A 21,794-nucleotide genomic window follows, 5' to 3' on the forward strand; every position below is an offset into this window, starting at 1 on the left:
ATACAGATGATAGTGATTTGGCTTCTCATTCTCTTTTCTCTATCAGAGGGAAGAAGAGGTGGGAACAGAAACATAGAGCGCTCAACACATGCAAGGTATCTGTCATCTTATCCTACTAATGGGACCCCACTTTACAGATGATTCTTCTGGGAGAGAGAGGGAGAGGAGAGAGAGAGAGAGAGAGAGAGAGAGAGAGAGAGAGAGAGAGGTATGCCTTTAAAAATAAAGTAGTTATGTAATGTGAAAAGAAGTGTAACACTGAAATGGTGCCTAAGAAAATATTTTTAGATGCTCTATGAAATGCCCTATATTCTCACTATTCCTGACTCCCATATGAAATGATTGGTTAATGAATTATTTCAGTAATTCTTTGGCCTCAAGTGATAGTCAGGGGAAGGTTATCCAACAGAGTATCAGTGCATTTTTCTATTGTTTTGGAAAACAGAAGTTATCTCAAAAATGCCGTCAGTCCCTTTATAGGAACAAACCAGTGAAATTAATCTGTGACCTGACCATCCGTCTCTGGCATTAAGGTGAGCACTCACACGTTGGGCACAGTAAAACCCATACTCTTGGGCTGATTAACTTTTCCCCAGGGACTTCTGCTTCTGTTTGGGTTTTATATTTGACAACAATACACAGCCAAGCTAGGTTGCAGACATATTTGCAAGCAAGAAAACAAACAAACAAAAACGCATGTGGGATCATTACCGTGCACTGAATGGTCTGTTAACATTCCTCTGACAGTCACCCAGAGAGTGACTTGCGTGTGAAGGGAAAATGTATCTGGTTCTCTTTATCAGCTAAGAGGGATGGCAAGAGGATTATTGAAACAATGACCATAAAGCTGTTTGAGCTTCTTACCAAAAGGCACTGCTGGAATACAAATTGTCATTAGAGTTATCATTGTTACATGGTTTAGTACTACAATATTCAGGACGGGTTACATAGATGAGTGTGTCAGGATCCTGAATAGCTGAACCTCTACGTGAGTTGGTTGTCTTTGCATGCTAGGTGCTGTAGCAAAGCGTTCTTTTGATGAAAGCACATTCTGGGGGCCAAGCGGAGTTACCCTGCAAGAAGAATAATGGGTGTTGCAAGAACAGACATGTATAAGTAACACCTGTGGAAAACGGATTTCTGAGCTCTTGCTTCCACAATACATGTTTATATTATACAATCCTACTGCAGTGAGCTTGGGGCACTCTCACAAGCCTTTATTAATCTGCTGAATGTGAAGATTATGTGACCTGAGACCAGCTGGAAATAGATACTGAAATCTTGCTTTGATAAGTGAGGCGTTTTGGTAGAAAAAGAACATGGTGCCACTGGACATGATTTTCGGAGGATGGGTGTGGCCTTTCTTGTTAAGAGCCTAACCATGGGCTCCGTTCTTGGAAAGCACCCTGGTGAACAGGAGAGAGCATGGGCTCTGGAATCAGACATACCTGGGTTTATTTATTAGCTGTGGGACCTCGGGCACCTTGGTTTCCACCTATAAAATGGGGACAATAAAACCTACCTCAAAGGTTGTTGTGAAGAATGGGTAATGTAATGTGTGTAAAGGACCCAGCACCAGAATAGGTTCTCGTTAAACATTATTCCTGGTCCCTGCTGTTTGGCACGTTTCAGGCCTTACAGTGTTCTTCAAATACAATTGATTCACTGCCCCCCCCCCCGCCTTTAAGCTTACTAAACACCCAACAAGCCAGAGGTAATGATCTTCATCAGAGGCATGTACTAAAAACATTCTGTAATATTTTTATTGTGAAAATATTACACAGGTCCACTCATAACAGCCTGTTAAAACAGATTCACATGAAATTAATCAAGCTTTATCACAAGGTCCATGCCAACTCATTAGTAATTTGTGTCTAAATTCCCAGCGACATCATTTTCAGGTCATCAGAAGCTTAATTTGTACAACAGTCACTTTTTAAAAGGACTTTTCCTGAGTCCTGAGATGAATCTGGCTCTCTCTTGCAGACAAGGTCCTGAACTATTCCTTCCATGGCATTTGATGCCCCTGAAGCTTTCAAAAGCTTTTTAAAGGACAATCTAGAGATGGATGGGGAATATGCATAAAGATGGGGGTTGGGAATGTTGACAGACTTTGGCACATAGCCCTGCACCCCAGGTTCCAGCCTCCTTACAGGAAATGTCCCAGGCAATGCTGGGACCTTGGTAGAGGCCCACGGGCCTTCGCAGCAATTAGAGCTGATGGAAGGGAGGCCCCTCACCTCTTGGGCAATTATGAGCCTATGGTAGTAAAATAAACACACACACACAGCCACTGTCCTCCTTAAGATTTTTTTCTTGATTGAGGGTTACAGAAGCAACACCAAGTGCCTTGAAAATGAAAGTCGCAGTGTTGGGGCAGAGCCCAGAACGGTGCTCTTTCGCATTTATTCAAGGCCCTGGAGGGGCTGTATTCACACATAATTTGAGGTACCTGCTTTGGGGTACTTGACTAGTTGGCAGGAGCAGTAGTTAAGGAAGAGAATGGGTGCTATTATAATAGTCAGTGAAATGGTCCTTGAGCTCCCCTCGGGATACCCTGAAAGGCAGTGGAAACTACGGTGGGCATTAGGAGCCAGATTTATCCACCTCCTGGCTGAATTCATTTATTTTCTCACCTCGGGATCTGTCACCATTGCTTTCCCCTTTAAGCACAATGAGATTTTAAAAAGAGAGCCACAAAAACAGTATGTGAAAATACAGTTGGTTTAATGAAAGTAAAGGTAAGGTCAGTTTTATAGAGAATTAATACTATTCCGAGCAATTGTTAAAAAACAACAGATGTCAACGTGGTGTACAAAATAGTGCTAAGTATAGCATCGTTTTCTGAAACCTACTGGATAGCAGTAAGAAGTCCTTAAAATTATTCTTTCCTCAGAAACATAACCAGCACCATAGGCGTAACTAAGACAGAGAATCACTTAAGGGTAGTGCTATTTTTAACATTGCCCTATCCTCTTCGATTTCCATACATGTGAGTGCAAAGGGTTTCAGGGAACAGTGTGTTGCAAGCAGGCCTGTTTTAATCAGAACGCTGTGCAGAGCTCAAACTGAGCTGTATGAAACCCTGCTGAAACACGCTGTAGACACTCCAACGGTAATTTGTTTGATGTGGACTCTGGGCAAACACAAACACTAACGGAAAGCACATTGCACTCTGTATTTTGAAATGAAAAGCCAAGCATTTCAGGAATACTTCGCGTTTACTTCTCAAGACACGGAAGAAGTAAAGCGGCTGCTCTTCTAAGCCTGGGCATATTTATAGCATTGCTCTATTTTCTTAAGGCATAACAGCGCCCATTCATCACTTGAGAGCAACAAAGCGGTAACCTGATAAATGACAAATACTAGGAGCTTAATGGCTGATGTCCATTACCGATGGGTCCCTCTCACTTGCTGGAGGAGCCGGCACTGAAGGATTAGTGAGCAGGCAGAGCACCTGAGAAAACTTGCTCTCCACAGTCTGTCATCAAGGGTCTGATGGAGGGCATTACCTGAAGCTCTTATCTAAAGCTGCAAACTGCTGCCACTGCCAAGAATTTTCAGCAAAGAGTGGCCTACAGCCCAGCAGGGAGAGGGGATGCTGACTCTCACAGCTCATCCCTCTTTGGCTCTCTGGAACCCAAGGACCAGGCTGCCTTGAATCACGGATAAGCACAACAGCCTCGCGCCTCCAATCTGCGCTGAAGACTTTAGTAAGACTGTAAAGTATTTAGCCTTTACCTTCTTCTTTTCACAGCTAACTGGGGAATACCCGTCTGTTTGATGTCCTGGTAGGGATGGGTTCTGTTGATACTGAAGAAAAGCTTTGGGGCTGCTCACCCCCTTCCTCTTCTGAGAGGACCTCATAGCCCAGGGAACTAAACTTGTCTTACTGGTTTGGTCCTTCAAGAAATGTAAGTCATGTTTTTTTCTCTAGTTATTCTGCTGACCTAGAGAATATCGCCTTTCCAACAGTTGGAGGGTGGGTGGTTAAGGCTTAGGGGACTTGTCAAATTAATAAATTCTAGGTGAAACTAAAAACTTTGGAGATATGTTTTTGCTCATTTTTATTGTCTTGACTAAATATCTACAGATTTCCCAGAAAAATAATTACTTATTTTTCTTGTTCACGGGTCTTATTTCAATGATATATTAATATTTACTGAATGTTAACATTGTCTACTTAATTTCATTTATGAGCTGATAAGTACAATACATATAAATATTAAATTTATAAGAGAAATAAAAACACTATTTATGGCAGAAATAAAAAAGCTTTAAAGGTAGCTGAATTACTTGGAGCTAATGTTAATAACCGACATTATTGTGACAATTTCTTATAAATGAAAGCAATTCAACGAGTAATCACTGAAGTTTCAAGTCGGCCACAGAAAATCTGGTTTTTCTTCAAATGTTTCATAGTTGTGATTTTTTTCTTTTTCTTTTCTTTCTTTCTTTCTTTTTTCTTTCTTTTTTTTTTCTGAGAGAACAAAAGCATATATCTTCAGGGGAAAACAGACATGGATCAAAGCAAGAAGGAGTCTGACACTTCTTTTCCAGAAAATCAATGGCAGTTAGACATATTTAAAGTAGCGATTATGGTTTCATTTTCATAGTCCTTTTTTGAAATTTCAGTCCTTTCAGCCTCCTGGGTGGACACCAGCAGCATCCACCATGTCCATTAACATTAACATCCACCACAAACACATCTGTACACAGGAGAGGAGGGGAAGAAAAATGCTTTAAAAAAAAAACATAAAACGCGGAGAGAGGCAGGGGAAAAGGCTTTGCCTATGTAGAGTTTGTCCGCTCCTGCTTAGAGCACATTGAAAAGCACTTAAATGGTTGTAACTCAAACTAAATGGACAGCTGAAAGAATGGGGGATGCTCTGGGTAAAGTCTCTTTGTCGAAGTGTGAGGACACCTCTGTGTACAAGTTCATTTTGGGTGACAGACAGAATAGAAGGTATAACTTGCTCAAAGGAAACACTCAAACCGAATAGGTTATCAGCATCAAGGCTCAAACTTGTGCAAAAACCTCAGTGACTTTAGTCCAAGCTTTGAGGGTGGGTGCCTTATGTTCCGTTTAAATCTGTAAGTTTCCCACATTACCCCCACCATGGCCTTCCAAGTGGCCATACATTTACTCCTGCCATGTCACACGTGGAATGGTGAGTTCATTCCATTTTAGCATGTAAGAAGGATCATGGATTTAGCATCACATGCACAGGGTCCTTTTGAACCAAAACTCATTTTGGACAGATAGGATGCGGTCTGCTCCGGTTGTAGTTAGATCATTTTTACAGTTTACTCGGTTATGGATCATGGAGAGATTTTGGTCTCCAAATAGCTTGTGACACGTTTGAGCCTAAATTAATCCTCTGTTAAAAAAAATCCACAGCTTCAAAATCTGGTTTAAGATGTCCATAGGCATGTGCTGATGACTACTCCGTGCTTCAAAAATTAAAACTGCAAAACAGGCAGAGCTGATCTAGTATAAAATCGCACACCTTTGTGCACAGAGAGATGTGAGCTCAGTCTCCTTGACATCCTCCAGTGCCAATGAAAATGCCAACTGTCATTTACTAGTAAAGTTTAAACCCAAATGCAGCAAGAAATAGCATCCAAGGATCTCTTCTTACATTTTCTATCTTATCATTCGAGGTAAATCTCATGTAATTAGTGGGCCTAACAGAGAGCTAACCAGAATGGCTAAAATACAAGAACTGTAGTAAAATACAAGAACTATAGTGTATTTACAGCTGGGTTATTTTTTTCAGAATTAAATAAAAAACTTTTCAGAGTAAAATTATGCACTACTAGTTAATTAGGAACAAAATACACAACCCTTTCAAAGTAAATTACTCAGTTTAGGCAACACTTTATATAAACAGACACTGCTTTACCTTGGACTTCATATGGTTACATCACCCTTCTCAGGGAAGCAAGGAGCTCTTTATGGGAATAAGCTCACCTATCAGCTACTTACTTCCTCCATGTAAACGAAAACCCATCTTATCTGCTTTTAAAAGGAATGCATTCTTTGGAAAGCCTCAGTGAAAGCTTGTTTTAGCTATTAGTATTTACTCACAAAAATCTCATAATAGTTCTGAGCTCAACTGGCAGCCATTTTAAACATAAAACTGTGTGTGTGTGTGTGTGTGTGTGTGTGTTGTGTGTGTGTGAGTGTGTGTGTTGACAATCACATTTTAAACTGATTCTTTCCAGATGAAAAGATACTTTTTCAAACAATGTAATAAAAATGTAAACTCAGCTGTTTCACAGACATAAAAGTGATTTATATCACATGCACTGCGCTCACAGAGCTTTTCTCCACACACAATGCAAGTTTTATTTTAGGGAAAAGTTAATAATTAACAGCTAGGGAAATCCCACAATGCAAAGAAGCCAGCTATAGGGGATTAGCCACCCCCTTTGCTTTCCCACAAAACATTGGCCAATAAACCTGGCAAGAAAACTATGGCATATTTGAAAACTAAAAAGAGTCACCATGGGATGGCCCTTACCTTTTGTGGGGGTGGGGCAGAGAAGGGATTGGAAGGAGACATCGGAGGCCTGAGGGAGCTGCAGTCTGTCAGTCTGTCTTGGTGTGAGAGCTCATTCACAGTCTTCAACTTGTGAAAACTCATTGAACTGCACACCCCTGTTTTATGCTATGCTTTAATCAAAAGTCCTAAAAGGCAATTACATTTTGTCTATTTTTTTGCAACAGAATAAAAGTCTTTTAATGTAACTAGATAAGTGTTCTCTCTCTCTCTCTCTCTCTCTCTCTCTCTCTCTCTCTCTCTCTCTCTCTCTCCTCTGTTATATTTTGGCCATCAACAGACCTCTCAAAAGCATATGGCTGAAGAACTTACAATTTTGTCAGTAGCATTCTAGTCCTGAGAAGGACAGAGTAGGGTAATAGTCTACACTCTAGAAGACAGACCTGGAAGGAAGGGAAGTCACATGTAATGAAATCTCTACCCAAACATGATCCCATCGAGGGAGACTCTAAGAGGCCAGGAAAGCCATGCTTCTAGCAGCATTTTTCTGATGGCCGAGAACCTGAATTCTGCACACCCAGTGCCTACTGTTTCCTGTTAAGGGGAGGCAGACCACATCGAAACCCACTATCACGAGCCACAGCACACCTCTCCCCTGTCAAACTGCTGGACAAGTATTAAATAAATAGAAAAATCAGTTTGTAGTCAGTCAATGTGCTAATAAACCGTGAAATGTCCAATCTGTCAAAAATGATGGTGGCACGGAACGCCATTCAACGAGCAGCTCCCTGGAAGTCCCTGGCATGAAGTGGCAACGTACACACACTTAAAACTTCACTTCCACATTTCTTCCATGGATTTTTGGTCTTTAAAACTCTAGCGTTTAACTCATCAGTTCAAAGTGCCCACTGCTGCTTTTCTGCGTCCTTTCTTCCTCACTAAAATGCGTCTTCCCGCTCCGCACACCACCACAAGGCTTGCCTTCCTCTAGGCCCCTCACGTTCTAAAATGATGACATAATTGCCCATTACTTCTGTCCTTCTGATCTAAGGAAATCAAAAATATCAACTTCGGTGCAGTGAGATGACTCAGCATGGAAAGGTGCTTGCAACAGATTCCTGTACAACAAGAAATCTCTAAGTCAGCTATTGGTTGAAAGAAAAGAAAGGTAGGATGTATGTAGGAGGGAAAAGAAGACACAGATGGGCAAGCGCTTTTGTTTTTGGAAATGTCTCTAAGCAGAAAATATAAACAGAATACACAGAGGGTTCACAGGCCTGCATAGTAAGGAAGTACGATTTAGGAAGCGAAGCACTCTGCTGCCTCAGTGAGGAATGGAAGCTTCCCATAATCCTTCGCTCATATACCCCTCCCCCAAGTACCCCCTCCTCCTCCCCAGCGTGAAGAGCGTGGTAGTCTCATGCACTGTGTGTTATCTGCAGTTAGGAGTCCAGAAAGACAAGCCTAAGTGGATGATGAGCCCCACGTTAATGGAGCAAATGTTCTAAAGTTACTTGTGTACATCCCCAGGGTCAAATTCAATCCTCAGAAATCCACGTGCAGTTTCCATGGAAACACGTATAAACACCATGCAAGGGGAGAATAGCTGCAGTCAGTCTTGTCCTCTGTATTGACACATGGCCTTTATTCCTTTCTGGCTTTATCTTTCGAATGGCAAGTTTTGGCTTGGCTCTATGTATACAGTAGAGTTTCATCCACTCACACATGCCTTTAAGAGACACAGAGTCAAAGTGTTCATTGTGACGATCAGTAAAGATGTCGAAAAAACTTCTGGCAAGAAGCAGCAAAGGAAAGAAGGTTGTGAGACACATTTAACCTATTGAGTAATGAAAAGGAAACAGACTTAAAAATAGAATATGATATAAACTCAAAAGCTCCAAGGAAAGTAAGTGGTTAATAGGGAAGAAGTACTCAATTAGTAAAGAATAAAATGTGTGTGTGTGTGTGTGTGTGTGTGTGTGTGTGTGTAAAGTCTATGAGGTACACTGTGGACAATGACCACATACAGTCAAGAACATGTGCATGGAACATTAACAGAGGAGTAGAAATAAGTAATACAGCATTTGCTAGTTAGCAAGTTCAGTTTTTCATTTCTCTGCAAGGGTACTTTTATTTCCTTAAAACAATAAAAGAGAAAAATTACTTCTCATTTTATAATAACTTTTAATAAGTCAATTTCTGTAAGTCTTAATTAGCATTCAACCCTATTATGTCATATGCTTTCCCCAGATTAAAACAAGATTAGAAAATATAATTATGCAATGAGTCAAAAATTTAGCTGCAAAGTTGTTACTGACAGTGTTATAAAGACTCTAGAAAAAAAATGAGAGTCATGCCTAAGGAATAAAAACTAAAATTAAAAGTTGGCTCTGTTAGTCACTCAGTACATATGTGAAACTGACTGAAAATCAGCCATATACAATTATACATTCAAAGTTTACTTCAGTGTGCATTTCTGAATGCACTTCATTTGTTTTCGTCATGCACTCTGTCTTATTTTGTGCCACTTGGGAATCCTGGTGAAAAATTTCAGTTATTGTGACTCCGTCAACGATAGAGAAATGAGAAATGTTCTAGGTCACTCTAACAAGACTATATGATAATCTTAGAGATGCAGATTTTTAAAATAATTTTATATTGGTCTTTTTGTAATGGGGATTAGAAATCACCATATAGTTTTAAGTGCTGCCGAGAAGTATATGGCTTTAGCACAATTATAACCTTGTTCCTGAGATCATAAGGGTCCTAAACATAGTGATCCATACAGTCGGGTCAGTCTGTAGACCAACCTAAAATGAGTAGAACGTTGTCCAGGGCGCAGTCTTCTTACACTACTTGATTCAACTTCAAAACCAGCACCCTGAGGTAAGAGCACTGTATGCCTGTGCATGACAAATCTGAGAGCTTCACAGATTCTAACAAAGTTCTATGTATCCTACAGAAAGTGTAAAGTAAAATTGTGATCACTTGTACTTGAATATTTTTGTTTGGTTTTAAAGAAAGGGTGGATTTGTAACAAGTTCGGTAAAACCTCTAAGTTTCCTAATCACAGAAGCTCCAAGCTAAGGACATTTATTGCTGAAACTGGGACCAGTATGGATCTGAGATGGACGGTGGAACTCTGTGTCAAATCCTTGTGTCTTTCACTAAGTCCTACTAAGGACTATTAGTCCTTGTTGCCAGGATGACTTGCAGAAGGTGACAGTTTGTTCAGCTGACTGTCACCAACCCAAAGCAGGAACTGGGGATCAAGCCTTCAGAGGGGAACTGAAAACTACATCAGTACCTTGAGCTGTGTCTGAAAGCAAGAGGTGGTTCACACAGATGAGCTGGGGACAGGGGAGGTTCGAACTCAGCTGAAGCTACTTGCACTCTAAATGTTCACACTGTGGTAGTCGTAGGGAGTGTTGTAAATATGACATCTGCACGAGAGAGAAGGTGCAGTCCTCATGAAGAGACAGCAACATAGGCTTCTGAGTCAGCCAAGAATCAACAAACTGACTTCATGGGAACAAAAGAAAACCCCAGGTACTCCTAATTGCCGCCTAATTAGTAATTCCTTCCTGTCAAGGCAGTCGATTTGTTAAAATGTTATCACTACTGTGGCCTGAGGCAGAAAAGATTCAAGAATATGTTTCACCTACTAAAGAATGTACTACTTGTTCTACTTTGTAAATAAAAATTAGTATATAATTTTCCTCTTTTCTTTTTCAGGACCAAATCTAGAGTTAAACAGCATCACCACTGTAATACAGTTTAATCTACCAAATAATCTGCAGGATTCCATGTACAATCCAGACCTTCTGTCAGGCTCCAAGGACAGCAGCATTGGAGCGATGAAGTCCTGACCTGTGGATAGATCGCTATTCCCTTGCCATGAAGAGACACTCTGCTTTAGGGACTCACCTAGTACAAAAGGCCTCGGAAAGACACAATGCGGCTGTTGCAAGATCCTAACATATTTAGATTCTCCTCACTGGTTTGCATGTAGACACACAGCAACCTACCCACAGCCATGGGGACATTTAATTCCTGAGATGCAACTGAAGTACCTGAACCCTGAATGCTCACGTGTAAGTTTCGCCAGGGGGTAGACGGGAAAATGTTTCGGGCTCTTTCTTCAGCAGCCACACGGGGTCGGCTCTGCTGGGAAACCTGCTTTCTATTTCTAGCTCTACAGCCACTCCTGTGCGCCTGTTGTCTCATGTTTCTCTGCCGTACCTTATTTGACAGTAAGCAGCATCCGGAGAGGGCTTGAGGAAGGGGATGTGGCAAAGGGGGGAGTGATTGCTCGCCTGATTCTCACTAGGGTGTACTGGATGAATATATATTTTTCATTTTTTCTTTTAGAAGGAAAGAGAGTGTAAGGATAATTATAACAGTTCAAATGAAGGTAACCATCGCCGACATAACAATATAGTAATTAACCTTAGGATCTAATAGATCATTTCACACAGAAACCTTTCCACCTACAGGAAAACAGCAAAGCATCTAAAGTCAAATGGCTCATTAAAATTAAAACTGTACTCTAGTATTGATACTTGGCAGAAGACGAAACAGGATTCATATTTTTTCAACAGTCCTAAGTGAGTTTTAGAACAGCTTCAAATAATTCTGCTTTCTACTCCCTGCAATGAATAAGACATAAAAACAACAAGTCAAAACAACAATAGAGGGTCAAGGCTCTTATTATCCACAAGTGACATATGCCAGGAGCAGGGACAGCGTCTGATGACATCTTCCCTTTGCTTTCAGTGTTCTCGGGAACAGTGCCTGGACCATGGAGGCTGATAGCAACGAGTCTCTGAAATTCACATCTCTCTCTTTTTTACCTCATAATTTATTTGCGTCAAGACCCCTCTTGTAATGTAATTTGTGAAGCATAGCAGAAGAGAAAGGTAGTGGGTGCAAAGAAGGGGAGAGAATTAGGGAAATCAGCACAAAGCGGTTTTTTTATGTGGGAGATCACAAACCTTATTTGAGAAGTCTGAATAGTCTGAAAGGGTTTGTTCTGTTCAGTAGTCGTGCATAATCCTCAGCCCAAACATTTGCCCCAATAAACATTAGATTATTTTTATGTTCGCTATAAAGCTGTCAGTCCTCAATAAACAGATACACTCCTGGTGGCTTTCCCTTCGCTGTCAAAGCACTGTCAATATGAGTGCTGACTCTTAAGTTAAAGCAAACACAGGAAAAGAAACGTGGATGTGGAGTCACCCGGCAGAGTGTAATGGGCAGCTGTTGAAATTCTAAATAAATGGTGGTCTAGGTAGTAAGTGGTGATTACAAGTTCCATATCAAGCAATATAAGGTCGTCAGTGTGTTGTTAGCACCCTGGTGTTGCTGTGATGGGATGCTATAACCTGCCCTGTTCAGGTAAGCCAGACCCTGATTTTAGTTTCTCTCAATTAAGTTTTATGTCTGATGTGTCCATTTGTTGAGGGAAGAGAGACAAGTTCAATGAGAGGAACACTTTGAAGATCTTTATTTCCCACGGGGGCAGTTTGTTTCTGTCTGGAAAGTCCCTTCCTAATTTTGCTGTCTTTTTTTTCTTCCTCCCTACAATCCAGAATGGTCCTGACAGTGTGAAAGGATATAAGGTATTGGTTTGTGTTTTCCAAGGGCTGAAGCTCCCACCTTTGGAATGCCTTACAGAAAATTAACAGATTATTTTATTTCACGGAATTGAAACAGTTATTTTTGTTGAACCATCATTTTACTGCAGAGCCAGGCATTTCAAAGGCTAGTGTACTCTGTTTCTTGCGTGGGTGCACTGCCTCATAGAGGACAGAGTCTACATGGGAGGCTCCTTGCTATTTGATGGGTATTGTGAGGCTGGTAAGGAAAGTTCTCACGTGTAGAACAGCTGCCACTGTCTACTTTTACATAAAATTACACTGTTTGTCCTTTATCCCCTGTATCCTCATTCTCAGGATTTGTACTCATTAAATTGGATATTATACAGAAAAAATAATTAAGGGCGTCATAATAATGATTGTCCAAAATCACAAAAGAACTGTTCACTGTTCATTTTAACCATTCCTATGAAATGAGTGGCTTGTTTTGAGAGAGATACAGAGACATAGACAGAGTCAGAGACAGACAGACAGACAGACACACGCACACACACACACACACACACACACACAGAGAGAGAGAGAGAGAGAGAGAGAGAGAGAGAGAAAGAGAGAGAGAGAGACTTACAAGATCCAAGATAAGATGAAAATAGGAGTTGGGTTACTTAGGAGTATAACCTGGGTGAACAAGGGGTTCAGAAAAAAAGAAAGCTGAAGGCAAAAATATTGAGAATCTTCGGGTTGGATGAATACCCCCTTTGTTCTTGTAACCACTGTATGGTTTTCCCTGCCAGGGCTGAAAGAAAGTGGATTTCCCCAAGGAATGTCCCATCCCTGGAGATGGCTGCCATCAAAAGCATCATGTTCTGAGAAGGTATAGGAAAGAGATTAAGCTCCTAAGACAGGTGACGGTGTAGAGGAAGGAGTGGGGACAGGGGTGGAGGAAAGGTAAAATGTCAGCCTTCTGAGATTGAGACCCACAAACATGAGAGGAGGAAATGAGAGTCTCAAGTTTAAGCCCATGGCTTGTATCTAGTGGCCCTGAGCAATGGAGGCTTTAAGGAGAAAGACAGGACACTCTGTTCAGCATGGTGGTGTTTTTCACGTGTCAGACATGCATAACCAAGCCCATGCCAAAATATATTCAGTAGTGTCCTTATCATGCTGAAGGGAGCAGTTAAAAAAATAAAGAAAGAAGGGAAGAAAGAAAAGAAAAGAAGAGAAGAGAAAAGAAAGGGAAATGGTCACATTGTAAGGTGTGGTAAATACTTTGGAAGATGTCACAGAGAAATTTGATTTCCCCAATTTCCACTTATTTTCTAAGCATGACAACCAACTATTTAGCTAAAAAATTATAGTTTACTTGCTTTTAAAAGCGTGTCTTTAAAAATAATACCACTAAATATCTGGACCCGAATCACCTGAGTTTAAATGCTGCAAACTAAGAGTAATTGCAAAAGTTACATAATGTTTTGACTTTGATTGACTCGAAAATCGAATGGAAAGAATTACAGTTCCTCACCAAGAAGGATGTCGCTATGACAACATGAATTGGTGTATACAAAGCACCTAGCAAGGTGCCTGGTACCTGGCAAGCTAGTAATACTGTTTTAGTATCTTGAAATTAGTATTTATAAAACATTATGATTTATCATAAAAGCATATGAATTATTATAACTCTTGTAACTGTATAATCAACTAAGTGAAGTGCTGCTTAGCTGCTACCATATACTATATGTTGTCTGATATTCCTATATACAGTGTCTTGTCTGATATTCAAGATCCTAATGATTAGCAAACCGAATGTTAATATACCATGCTACATGAACATTTGCTGATTGAATTTCTATGGGAAACTTCTTTGTTTTGATCTATTTATTTACAGTTTTTGAATCTCTGTTGAAAATTCATAACTCCCCATGTTCTTGAAAATATGTATTATAATTTAAAAAAAAAGTATTAGTTACACATAGGATTATGTGATCTGGTCATTCCACTCACAGTTACAGTCCCCAAAGAACTGAAAGAGGTCTTGGCAGATTTCTATACCAATGATGTAACATTTATAATAGCTCAGAGGTGGAAACACACAAATGTACATTGTATATACATTGACACTGGGTATGAACGGGTAGAAAAAAGTGCAGCATCAACTTATGACAAGACTTAAAAAGGAGTGAAATTCTGACCCATGCTACAAGATAGACAAACACTGAAGCGCTTATGCTAAGAGACCATGAAAGGACAAACACTTTACAAAGTATAATAGTTATATTATGCAAACTATAAAGAAGACTCAAAGTAAAGTGGAGGCTGGAGGAGGGCTATGAGAAGGAATGGGACAAATGGGGAATTATTGATTAATGGGTACAGTTTCAGTCTGGCAAAATTCATGGGTCTAGAGGTAGGCAGCTTTACCATTGTGAAAATGCTTATTGCCACCAAGTTATATGTTTTAAAAATAACTAAAATGATAACTTTTCTGTCACATGTAGTTTACCACAATAAAAATGACATTAAGAAGTCCATGCCTGGGGCTGGGGACTTGTTTCGTTTCATAGTGTTCCTGCCGAACAAACAGGAGGATCTATGCTTAGCTCCCAGAACCTACACAAAAATGCCAGAAGTGGTGTGTGTTCTTGCAATCCCAGAGCAGGAGAGGCAGAAAGAGGAGGATCCCTGGGGCTCATTGGCCTGCCAGTCTACCCTACACGCAGTGTTCCGGAGCAGAGAGTGTGTCACTGGTTTCAAAACAAGGTGAACAAGTGCCCAATAACCGCAATCCAAGGTTATTATCTGTCTTCTACATATAATGTACTCACACATGCATCAGTATACATTACACACACACACACACACACACACACACACACACACACAGATCCTGACAGATGATTCCAAAATTTGAATATTCTATTGTCTACCTCTCATATTGATTATTTGACCTTTTTCCCATTTATATTAAAAATAATCACACTCTCTGATGGTGGAAATGTCATAAAGAAAATGAGAGTGAGGACTGGAAAATATAAAGCAATAGAAATGTACCATTGTGCACTTCACTTGGAACTTCCTAGATTCCCTGTTGAGATCCTCCACCATCACCTGCCAAAGTTAGATCCCATGAATTAAAAAAGCTGTGCACCCAAAACTGGCATTCATCTCCAAGTATCTGGACAACATTAAATAGTACTCTCTTTCTAAGATGGTTAAAAGTTGATATGGCAAATTATCATGGTTGTAATGACACCATGACAGTCATGGCAATGTCTTAATATTTGTTTAGATTTGATTCTATTTGCTATATGAATATGACCAGACTATATATATATATATATGTATATATATATATATATATATGGTTATGAATATTTAACCTTATTTCCACTTTGAATGGTGACAGACAACATCAAAGAGGAATAACGAAAATGTGGCATTAATTTTCTCCCCCTTCTCCTTCTCCTTCTTCTTCTCCTTCTCCTTCTCCTTCTTTTCTTCTTCCTCTTCCTCTTCCTCCTCCTCCTCTGCCTCTTCTTCTTCTTTTTGGTTTTTTGTCTTGATTTGTTTTGTTTTTGAGAAAATGTTTTTCTATATAGATCTAGCTGTGTAGAACTCACTCTATAGACCAGGCTGGCCTATGCCTCCCAAGTGCTGGGATTCAAGGTGAATGGCATCTGTCTGGCATTGATTCTCAATGTATCACCATCAAAAGGCTATTTTATTTTTACAGCCCAAGAGGTCTTACTCTCTAAAAACACATAAATTAATTTATTATGCATATATGTGCATATGAAGGTCAGAGGATAACTTGTGGGAGTCAGTTGGTTCTCACCTTCTACTGTGGGCCTAAGGGACCAAAGTTAAGAGGTCAGGCATGGCAGCAAGAGCCTGATGTGAAGGGCCATCTCTCTAGTGCAGAGGTCCCACTCTTACATTTCAAAGTTAAGATGATGAGGACAACCATTCTACAAAACTTTAAGGGCAACACAGGGGCTGTCACCTTGATCAAGGTGAAATGAATGCTGTGTTCATGCTCTTGACAACTTAGGCAGTGTTGGTCTTCACTCCTCTAAACGTTTCCTACCTAAGCTAAACCTATGTCAGATTGTTCTCTATATTTTGAGGATTTATTAACACCATAAGTCCTCAGGTACCTCAGGTAGAAAAGGTCTCTTCTCTACCCCTTTCTTTTAAGGGAATAAGAGATATTTCATTTTTGAGCCGTATTTGAAAGACTATGCTCAAGAACACAGATTTAGTTTACCCAAATTCCATGTTCCAATGTGGAAACAGTTTCATAAAGTTTCATCAGTCATCAGAATATAGAAAGTCATAAATCAAAGTGGGTTTCTCTTTCAGTTCTGGTTTTAGTGTAGGCATAGCAGTGAACTCTACACTTCAGTGTTTATGCAGTATGATGTTTCACACAGTGACATTGTTTCTTCTAGATTCCTAACCAAGAAGATCCCCCCAGACAGAGCTCCAAGCTTGGTCCTTCCTGTGTCCTCCTCACTTAGATAAAGAATGTTGAGACTTTCAATTCCTTGATGGTAGATTTTATTCCCTTTTAAGAATGAAAACTTCATAAAATAAATCCTTGGCAATCATAAACTATTCAGATTAAAATTTGAAGTCTCAAAAGGTTAATTGAAGCAGGATAGAAAGATAGGTATTGAAGGCGGATGGGGAAAAGGCACCTGCTGGCCGAGAATCACGAGCGTCTTTCCTCTTGTCTTGTTTCCCTAGTGCCTGGTGTTCCATGCTCACTACCAGAGAGGAATAATGTAATCATCAGTTTCACCCAGCTGTGAGCCCTGCAAGCTACAACAATGGCTGATCTGAGAAGACATGAGCACTTGTGCAACAATGGCAAGAATGTGATTAATGTAACCAACTAGTCTCTAATTACATCTAAGGCCTGCCCACTCCATGAGATGGAACCTACCCCAGGCATTGGGAATGAGGTCAAGAACCTGTAGGTTGATTGGTAATAGCCCCTAAGGGAAGAACTAAATATTTTCTGCTAAATGGGTACACTATTAAAACAACTCCTAATAACTTATTACTATACCCACGCATGTATTATTATGCCTCTCAGCTCTTTTCGGAGAATCTTCTTTTAACAGATGGTGAGTAACCCAGAGACCCTCTACTAGTCATTGTGCAGAGGAAAAAAATGGAGTACTTAATCTGTTGGTGTATATCACACCTTTCTACCACCTAAGGGTCAGGGATATTAGTAGGGGGGGGCAGAAAGAGTGTTAAGAGCCAGAAATAATTTACTTTAAAAAGCAATGTTTTCTAGACAAAACAGGGCAGTTTATGGCATTTGTGACAGTATGCACATGATCTGTGCAAGTTCAAGCCACAACTCCCAACATGAATGGTGGGAGTCCGCATAGACTCCCACAGCTAGCTGAGGTACTATTGACATTTGATAGCTGCTAGGAGATATAGTGTCAGTTTTGTTTAAAGATATGACCCCTCGTAGATTGACCACACTGTAGGGCAGGCTCCACACCAAGAGTAACTGGACAACACAAATTAATCTTGATGGGTTAAAGAAAAACGAAGAAGAAAAAAACTCTTGAAGTTGGGTGGGTAGGAAGATGAGGTCAGAGAGGGTTGATGGGGGAGCTGGGGAGGAGATGAATACAATCAAAGTACAGTATATGAAATTCTTAAATAATCAATAAAAATGCCTTAATAAAGGAAATTAAAAAAACAAGGTTATGACCCATATTGACAGCCATAACAAAAGGCTTGACATTCTTGTTGGAAAACCTATAATCTGATATGCGTGTGTGTCACTTGGTGACATAACTTAACAACATCAAACAAGCTATAGAGGGTTCATAAACACATTGCTCAAGGCTTTTGATTTGTTTTTATATATTGCACCAGTAGAATAGTCTATGCAACAAACTTCTCCCAACATTTAACTGCAAAGCATTGCCATCATAATTTCTGTAGTTCAAGAGTCAAGAAGAAGGTTCACTGTCTCTTATTCAGTGTCATCATAAGATGACACTCACATTGGTTGTAAACCAGATTATCTAAAGGATTCTGGAAGACTCATTTCCAAGGTCATTCATGTTCTCTTGTAGGAGGGAGGGCTTCCTTTCCTCATTGCTTAATAGCTGGAGCCATTCATGGTTTCTAGGCTCATGACCTTCTTACTAGGGCAGCTATAACAAAGCAATGAAAAATCAAAAGCCCAAGAACAAACAGCCTAAGAAGGGATCCCTCAATATGGAAGCCACTTCCCTTACCACTTACCCTGGATGTGGTATTTCATTACTTCTTCCATTTTGTTTTATTAGAAAAGACTGAATAATTCCAGTCCATGCTCAAAGGAAAGGATATACAGAGCTGAGAATACAAGCACACGATGGTCACTGAGATCATCTTAGTGGCTGCCAATCACATGGACCAATGAAAACATTAAAGGCTCAGGAGGTCATAGACTCTAAGAGGGGAACCTACTGCTGTTGTCTTGCAATGTGGACCTACTCTCAAGCTGCCTTATAAATACTTCTATCTACATAGATAGATTAGTGCTGTCCATAACCAGAGCCAGAGAAGCTTCTCTTTGCAGTGAGAAGCAAAACAACCTTTAACTGCTAAATGTTCTGAGAATAAGTGCTCTGTGAGTGCTTAGTTCTAAATGGGACATCTAATGCAACTCTCCTCCAAAGATTATGGCAAACTGCAGAAGAGAGAACAGGACAAATGTAAGACCCAGAGGATGGTGCCAGGTGCAATGGAAAGTTGTCTTCTTGTCATGCCATGGTTAGTGCACTCATGAACTCACAGAAGCTGTGGTTACCTGTACAAAACCTGTATAAAACCTGTGCAGATCAAGCCAGGAAAATCAATAAACAGGTACCACTTATAGATTTAGTGGATCATGGGAAAAAGAAAGAAGAGTGCAGGAAGGTAGAATGGGGGCATGTTTGGAGGGGTCAAAGAGATGGTGTGGGAGAGGGAGTTGGGAGTGGATGGGATCAACGTACACTCTATACATGAATAAAATGGTTAAAGAATAAAGAAAAGAAACTAAAATTACTGTCCTGTTATTTAATGGATTATATTTTAACATTTTTTAACAAGGCTTTTTAAAAGACAGAATCAGTCTCTGGAAATTTATTGTCCTTACATAGTGAATCCAGTACATGGTTTTTACTCTAATTATTGGATTTGATTCTTTTATAACATAGGAATGTCTTTAAATAAAGTTTAGAAGTCAGTTAATCAATAACCTTACATCCTCTTCTTAAACATTTCCAAAACATTCTGTTCTCTTCATCCCTCCCTCCACCCTTCTTCCTGATACAGCTGGTTCAGAAAAGCTAGAACCTAAGATGCATTTGTTGTCTGAGAAAGACCAAACTAGATAGAGAGAACCCATAAACATATCGTTTAAGAATATTTATTTGTTTTGCATTCTGTGTATATCCATATAATAATATTACTTACTAAACAAATTTTATTTACTCATTTGCTTGTGCTATCACCAATAGTAAAATCCCATTAGCATGCTTGCTACCCAGGGCCTGGTCTACCTGTGAATTCTCTGTTGTCAGACAAGCAGAATTACAAGCACAGGGCTGATTAGTAGAAGAACAAAGCCATTTCACAGGGCAGCTGACGGACATCTTCTCCAGGTTTAAGTGACATTGGTTGCAGTCCTATGATGCTTTTGATTCTCTTCAGAATCTATTTATCCAAATAACTGGAAATAAATAGTCTAGATCATGTTTCATAAGGTTTTAATGGTAACTACTCAATATTAGAACTGAGTTAGGAAAAAACAGCAACAAGTTCTATGTCTGTATTGTTTGTTCAGTAAGACTCAACCTCAACCTACACTTGGTGACTTCACTGTGAAATGATCATTTAGAAATGATCATGTGCCTTTATCTCTGTCTCATGGGACAACAGCACCATCCTTCAGAATACACTGTGTCCACTTTCATTTACTCTTTTCATTTCCTTTCTTATCTAACAAAATTTAAATGTATCTTACGGTATTAATCTCAATGACCAATCTGTTTGTTCTTAAACACCTTTCTACATAAGTTCCCTATGACCAGACCTACTTATGATCAGTCACATATGTTCCTTATGCCCACATGCTATTCATCCAATTAATAGGATATATCAATGCTTTAAATGCACATGGAGAAGACTGTACTTTTGAAGCTTTGCTTCTCTTATAGCATTCTCAGATTACTGACAAAGTAGACAGCGTCATATAGCAGGAAGAAGCACTTGCCACAAACACCATCTAATGGATGAACACTCTACGACTTTTAATACTTTTTATCAGTTTACTCACCAAGAAAATGCAATTATACATCTTATCTATCTACCTATGCGGTCTTACGAGTGTTAGGTCCAGTAATGCATGTGGGCACATTTTACCAACAGAAAAGACAAGAACACAGCTGTAAATATATCCCTATTGGAGGAATGTTGTTTTGCTCTTCCTTTTCCTCCCTCAAGTTACAAAATCACCTAGAGGACACATGTGAGAAAGCAAAGCTGGCATCATAGAATGACCCCTAACCTGCATGAGCTCAGTGAGGCAGAGAGAAGAACCATCCTATGACTCCCCAGTACATCAAATCCCACCCTAGGGATTTGCTGCAGTCAGAGAATTGGACCCAGGAAGAGCAATGCTTTTAGAAGCTTTTCTTCCCCATTCTTATCTGAAGTTGAATTTTGTTTTGGGTAAAAGCATTTTTCTGGCAAAATGACATTTTCAGTCAATTAGAAACTTAGAATAAATTCAGATAAAGGCCTGAAAACATTTCCAATGGGACATTTCTTCTCAGGCTCTGAATGAAGACTCCAACTTTTCTGGGAAGATGATGGCTGCCCATGCTGTTTGGCCCTCCCTTGCTGTCAGCACTAGGAGTGGAGAGAGGCTGTGCTTGGTATCTTAATCAGCCCTTGCTGATGGGCTGACGTTACTACAGAAGTTTTCACTCATCTTGTGGCAACAGTTAAATCCTGGCTGGCCACCAGTTGGTTAAGTCAGAGAGCATTGTCAGTGTGAGGCAGCAGGCATCTGGGTTGACAGTCAGCTCAGGATCTGCAGTGATGATAGCAGGAAGGTCTAGGAATGGACACCAGACCCCGATTAAGAGAAAAGGAGGCAGATCCCTGGGTCATGGAAGGATGGGACTGTGTTCACTGGACATTGACAATTCAGCATCTGCTCTCGGACTCTTGAGATCGGGGAGGGGATACTCCACTTTACCACCTCGAGCAGCTGATACCAACAGTGAGATGCTGAGCAGTGATGTCATGTAATCTGGCAAGTTAGAGAGGACAGGTGACACAACACATTTCATGGGCTCTTTTTGGTTTTTTATTGAAACAAGTCATTGACATTTTTAAAAAAGATATTGTTTCTCCTTACCCCTTATTTATTTATGCACAACAATAAATTGCTAACCAATCAAGACTTCCAATTGTTAGCCACACAACCTTTTTTTATAAAAAGAGATTACTATTGGCCATCTAGCCATACAAATTCTGCATCTAGGGATTCAATAAACTATAGGTCAAAAATCTAAAAACACCGTGTATGGGATAGTTTTATTTCAGCTTGATTCAACCTAGAGTCATACGAAAAGAGGGAAGCTTAATTGAGAAAATGCCTCCATAAGATCTGGCTATA

The 21,794-nt window shown here is 40.0% G+C and overlaps 1 protein-coding gene and 1 long non-coding RNA gene across 5 annotated transcripts in view; one reads left to right on the top strand and one right to left on the bottom strand.

Annotated features, from left to right (window-relative positions):
• The window catches only part of Slc25a21 (solute carrier family 25 member 21), a 499,458-nt gene that overhangs the window by 113,054 nt on the left and 364,610 nt on the right, over positions 1–21,794 (bottom strand). The gene's annotated exons all lie outside the window — the stretch shown is intronic.
• On the top strand, positions 3,290–17,173 carry LOC108351240 (uncharacterized). 3 transcript variants are annotated; one of them, XR_001838434.3, is made up of 3 exons: positions 3,290–7,674; positions 10,242–10,600; positions 12,898–13,366. It is a non-coding gene; the product is annotated as an uncharacterized LOC108351240 (long non-coding RNA). The 3 variants fall into 3 exon arrangements; XR_005505971.2 differs by lacking the exon at positions 12,898–13,366 and adding an exon at positions 16,850–17,173 and having other exon boundaries at positions 3,294–7,674; XR_005505972.2 differs by lacking the exons at positions 3,290–7,674; positions 12,898–13,366 and adding exons at positions 7,925–8,412; positions 16,850–17,173.

Source organism: Rattus norvegicus, chromosome 6 (assembly GCF_036323735.1).
Source record: "Rattus norvegicus strain BN/NHsdMcwi chromosome 6, GRCr8, whole genome shotgun sequence".
Lineage (NCBI taxonomy): Eukaryota > Metazoa > Chordata > Mammalia > Rodentia > Muridae > Rattus > Rattus norvegicus.